Raw genomic sequence first — 6,666 nt, 5'->3', positions numbered from 1 at the left:
CAAAGTTGGAGTAACTTTTGATGTACAGTAAAATGTACAAGACCTAACCTATATGACTTTCAAATGCATACATACAAGTAAACAAAGATTCAGATTTGTGGTTTTTGCCACAAACTTTTGTATTTTTTGCAGATTCTGACATGGCCAATCCTCTGAGAAATGTTAACATCCTAGATTTGATTGGCGATGGAAACTTGTCAGAAATAGAAGTTGACGAAGGCGAAGACAACGATGAGCCCGGCCCAACTGTTGTACTTAGTCCAAGAATACAAGAAGTTGAAGAGATTGGTATGGATGACAATTTCGAGAATAGACTAAACAATATAGATTCAGTTAATGATGCAAGGGAGTGACATTGGGCTAGATCTACCCTCAGGTAGGAACTCTTCTTCACAACTCACCATGAAGAGATCTCTTGGGAAAAGTGTATATATACAAGTAGGGACCCCCATGAATGGGTACCTCCTGATTCTGACGTTTTTACTATTGCCAGTCCACTAGGTTATTAAAACAAATACATTACAAGGCCGTTGTTTGAATCGGTAGCAGAGTTTACAAATATTTATGCTCAACAAACCGATAGCCGAATGAAACCATGCACAACTGAAGAGATTGAAACCCTTTAGACTTCATATTGCCGTGGGAAATCTTAGATTTCTACAAGTGAAAATGTACTGGAATGCAGTTATTGGTATATATTTATTCCTTGACAATATGACGAGAGATAGGTTTCTTTTACTTTGAGAAGCAATCTTCACTTTGTAAATAACTTGGACATGCGTGCAGGTTGTAACGACGTATTTTGCAAAGTAAGGTCTATTTTTTATGCTGTTAGGAACAGATTTATGCAGCTAGAGACGTCCCAAAATGTCTCTATTGATTGATCTGAAAGAGGAATCGCTCATTCCTTTTACAGGGAATATGAAAGTTAAGCAGTATATAAGAGAGTATCCTAACCCTTGGGGACTTAAAAACTTTGTTATTTTTGGACCAAATGGACTGGCCTATGATTTTTTTTCTGTACCAGGGTAAAACCACTGAACTTGACAATGATATGAAAGAACTTGGTGTTGATGAAACCGTAGTAATAAAACTATATAAAGACGTACAAAAAGAATGTCATAAACTATTTTTTGATAATTATTTCACATCTTACAACATGTTTCCAATCTTGAAGATTCGTCAGATTTTTGCAGGCGGTACAGCTAGAGTAAACAGGTTTTTAACCCCTCATTACTAGATAATAAGGAAATGGCAACACATGGGGGGATATGCTGAGGAAGTTGTAGGGGAAGACGGAGATGTAGTTTTGTGCAAATGACTGCAAGACAAGCGTTGTGTTTTAATGGCCTGGAATTTCTTATCTATTAGGGAGACAAACGCCGTAAAAAGATGGAATTAGAAGGAGAAACGTTAAATAGATTTACCTAGACCTGAAGTCATTAAAGAATGTAAATTGTCTATGGGTGACGTTGATCTATTTAATACTCTTGACACGAGAATACTAAGAGGACGTAACGAAGTTCGACCTACTAATGAAGTAATATATGATGTTGATCATCTCCCTCAATATGATGACAAGAGTGAAAACAACTAGATACAAACAAAAAATTGTTGAAAAATTTCGTTCCCATCGTACTGCTACAAATGTCAAATTTAATACATTTGTGTCTAACAAAAACCAGAAACTGTTTTGCTAGTTTTCAATATAAATGACAAACTTAAACATTTCCCCTCTTTTTATAAATAAGAACTTATAAAAATAATAACTCTTGCCATCCTTTATTTTCAATTTATAACAAAACCCTATCATGTGCAGTTTTTAGGACCTATTGTACACTACCATATACATTTGATAACACAGCTGATAAGAGGGGAATTGTTTGATTCCATACAAAGATCAAACTATTAGTGCATAAATAATGACATGTTAATGCATAATATTTTTTTGAAGGAAACAGGATTTTTCCGGACATTTGCCATCGTTCAGTGAAACAAGAAAACAGTAACACTACGTTTCGAGATCTGCAATCTGATCTCTTCTTCAGGTAAAGAACTAACCTAATACATAATTACAAACTAAGTTAAAATAAACAAATCTTACTAAAGCGTTGTGGCACGCCTAAGTCAGGAATCACAACCTACATGTTGTTGTCAACTTCACTAACACTAAAGACATGCACTCAATACAAAACTATACAAAACACTAATCATTAAAACTAAACTACGGAATACAGGTCACAATGCGTCTTCACTCGTCTACTGGCCACCTACGACTGACTGAACGATGGCAAATGTCCGGAAAAATCCTGTTTCCTTCACAATCCTTCCATCGTCAAAAATAACCTTTAAACAATATTTTTTTATTTTTACATAATTCAGGTCTTAACTTAATCAAAATTATATGTACATTCTAGTGTATGTGGGGTCTGAGCAGGTTAAAGATTGCACATATTTCAAAAAAAGTAGAGTCCAAACACTACGTCTAAGACGTTTACGAGTTCTTCGACATGCTCCTTCAGTGATAACTCATTGTCTACTAAGATGTTTCAAATTATTTACTTTACCTAGAGTTTCACAATTGCAATTTATGTTTTGAGAACAAATATTCTAATGAAATTACAGTTCTATCTGAAAATAGATACTATAAGAACCAACATTTATGCAATTAGTATTGCATACATCAAAACAGTTTGTTGTCAATGCCCCATTGTTTTATAATGATTAAAGTGTCATTAATATTATTCCACAAGTTATCTATTGTTACTTAAAAACGTTATGCCTCCCACAAACGCAGTTAATGCACCATCATACTGTATTTCTAATAGGTCATTGATAACCACCAAAAGCAATGTTGCAGGTAACACAGGTTTCTATGGTACTCCTTTTAAAATCATTTCTGGATTGCTAAATATTTCTTTTGTTTTCACAACTTGTATTGTATCCATTAAGAATTGTTTCAACCATTGCAAAGTTAAACCTCTAATTGCGATGTTTTCATCGTGAGCACAGTACGTAAAACAGACAGTAAAACAAAACTGTCTTTTACAACCGAATCTTCTACGGTAGCTCTCGTCCGACCATAGACGCTTAATTTACTTTACCTATCTAAAACTAAGAATTGTTATAATACCACAACTTTGTATTAAGCAATTTGTAAATTTAATAACAAAGTATAAGCAAAATCGACAGAGTTTTAAAGTTAGGAAAATTTAATGAGTTTCTACCAACAGAGCAGCCAAATAAATTCATCCCTGAAGCATCACGGTAGTTCGACCAAACGAGAGTTAACTTATGTTGGTCTTAAGTGTCACTGACAAAACTACTTTTGAAGCAGTACATGGCACAATAGAATAAGTCCATAGAGTAGTTTAAATGATACGAGAGTGCTTAGAAAACAAGTTATTGTTCAGCTACCTTTTTAGATGTAATTAAAGCGTTTGATAAAGTGTAGCATACTGATCTATTATACAATAAGTTTTTGTCCATTATATTTGTCCAATACTAAAATCATATCTTTCAACCCAATAAAATATCAAAATGTCTTTACTCAGCTACAGTCCATAGAAAAAAAGAATCCTCAAGGAAGCATATTTGGTCTATCCGCTGACCTCCCAGAAAATGAATATACCTACTCAAATTGCAAATTTCGCAAATGACACTGCAGTTTTGTCAAGTTCATATTGTGTTCGAGCATCTCATTACTTATAACAGAGCTTAGATGTAATTACTAATTGGTTTAAAACGTAAAGAATCGAAATCAACAAAAATAAATCAGCTCACATAAACTTTATATCCAATAAAAATTATTTTCCTCAAGTTACATTTATTAACGTTTATTTAACCCAAGTAACCGAAGTAATTTACCTCTAGACACGCACTTAGACAGGAGGTTTACATGGAAACCACATTTAGACGACGAGACAGCAACTACATTTAAAAGGAAATAAAATGAATTAGCTACTCGGATTTAAATCAAAACTCTAGTTTAACAAAAAAACAAGATTCAGAAAGAGAGCATAGATTTGGTGAACGAGTGATTTTTATATTTAGCTTTACACGGAGTATTCTAGTTTTAATCTACAACTATTTGAAGCGCCTTCAAATTAAGAACTGCAACGTCAACGCATAGAATACAAAGAACGGTCTACTTCGCGGTCTGAACGATAAAGTGACGCTAACTTCACAGTAGTAAAAAGACGAGAGGTTATGTTGACACTGACAGTCTGAGTAGTAATAGTGCTGTCTTTGTAAGTAGGCCTACCTTATATTTATTTTGTAATACTATAAATAATTTAAAAGTAGTTGCAGTGTTAATTACAAACCGTTATTACGATCACAAATTATTATTCCATAACACTAAATATAGACACCTTGCAATTAAAGAAATACAGCATCATTTAAAACAGTAACTTCATGGATTTATATTAACATGAAAATAAATTGTGTCTGTGTCGTAACTCATGGGTGTAATATTGTATAAATTTACTGTTTCAGTAAAATTTACAAGGTTACGTATAATGTAGCCAAGACAAAGGAACATTTTAGCAGTTTGAAACTGCCCATAGATTCCATCCATAGAAAGAAGTAATCTTTCATGAACTACTCCTAACCTAATTTTTGAACTACTACTAACCTAGTTCTTGAACCAGTTCATTTAACATAACAATTAATTTTATTATTTGAAGAGAAAAATAATAAATACAAAACAAAATATACTTAACTGGCATTCTAAAACGACAAGGCCAAATGCAGAACAAAAAATGTGGTATATAAATGGCCACGCCTATTTTCGGAGGTATATCGATTTTACATTTCATATACTGAAAAACTAAATCTATGGATAGCCGTACCTCGAAAATGTATGAACCGGTTTTTATAAAACTTTCTATACACATTCAATACACGGTCTACTACATTATATTACTACCCTCAATCTTAGGCCGCGCCTATTTTCAAAGCTATATCGATTTTTAAGTGTCCTGAAAAAAAAATCTATAGATGGCCTTACTTCAAAAACGTACAAGCAGATTTTTATAACACTTTCTATATACCGTACATTTAATACACAGTGTATTATATTATGTATTATGCTACTACCCTTATTCTTAGGCCAGATCTGTTTTCAAAGCCAAACTGATTTTACATATTTGTATTCTTTACTATTACTGTATCAATGTAAATTTGGTGTACTACGTACTATATTGAAATATAAGTTAAATAAAGAGTATATATTTAAATAGGCACTATTTTATATGTTAAAAGTGTCTATAACTTTTGATAATTCCTAAATTACGATTACTGTTTTAATAATGCACTATGTTAACTATACAGTTACCAAGGACTGAAATGACACTCTTGGACACTGCGGACATCAAGGTGACACTGGTGTAGGTAGGCACTATGGTACATGGGTCGGGAAAGTACAACAGTATATTTTTGGAATAGGTAGTTTGAGGAATTCGCTGGAATATACCCCATTCCACGGTACCTCTTGCTAAACCAAATGTGAACTCTCTACAGTATAGTGGGAATTATTAATTCAATGTGAATTTTTTATTTTAGATGCAATTTCACCTTCTGCTTAGTGCAATGTGTGAAATCTGACACTGCCATAGACTTGATTCCGTCTGTTGAGATTCTAAAATCTGCTGGAATCATGGAATTTAGTAATTCCAAATAGGTCATTCTAGAGCTAAAGTAGTTGAGCATGATTCTTATGTAGAAATGTTTGTATGTATTCCACTCACAAATTAACTAAACTAAACCAAATTTATTGTGATAGCAACATGTTGTATATCATAGCTACATGTTACTAAAATCTGTTCAATACTATGTATCAACTCGGGCCAATGCACATGGCACTCTGCATATGTAGGCACATTTCCTCACAACATGTAGGTATTTTATTTTTTTATATATATCTTTTTGAGAATAATAATTATATTCTTATTTTACATAGTTCTCAGTACATATAACAATTTTGATTGTAAAATGATTAATTTTACGTTCCCTTTTCTGTTTATAGTTGTGTTTTGTCTGTGTATATATCATGACTGATAAAAGAATGTATAGTTTACATAAAATGAAAATAAAAAAGTGAATATAAATAAAAGTTCAGAATCTCACCTTTTTATTGATATATGATCTGTTAAGGTGTAACATAGCTTTAAAAATTAATTCAGAATTTAAAATAAAATAGTACAGGATCATCGGAAATCCAGTGGTTGCCACTTTTGAATTGAGGTTGAAAATTTGACATTTAAACAATAGTAACACAAAACAATAACAATAAACTTGTTAATAGGACTATTCTTAATATATAATTTACAGCGAATGTTAGCCAATTACAATCAAGGTACCATGACTAGCACACCTTTCAGTGTGATACTCAACTAGTACGGTACCTATGGCACCGGTCATCATATTTTAGTTACCTGAGCCTGTTATAAAAATAGAACGTGGTCCTACCTAAAAGACTTGATTCCTGGAATGTAGAGTTCATTCCCGTCCAACAAGACATTAGAATATTTTCTTTATAATACTTAATACATACCATGATTTTAATACTTTAAATGTGCTTTTGACAACGTGATGAGTTTTAGTTGTTTTTATGTCGCCTTCGAGCGAATAGCGCTTTGACACATCTAGGATATAAAAGAGCTC

Source organism: Homalodisca vitripennis, unplaced genomic scaffold (assembly GCF_021130785.1).
Source record: "Homalodisca vitripennis isolate AUS2020 unplaced genomic scaffold, UT_GWSS_2.1 ScUCBcl_4857;HRSCAF=11278, whole genome shotgun sequence".
Lineage (NCBI taxonomy): Eukaryota > Metazoa > Arthropoda > Insecta > Hemiptera > Cicadellidae > Homalodisca > Homalodisca vitripennis.
The sequence above is the reverse complement of the archived record's forward strand: the minus strand, read 5'-3'. Positions refer to the sequence as shown.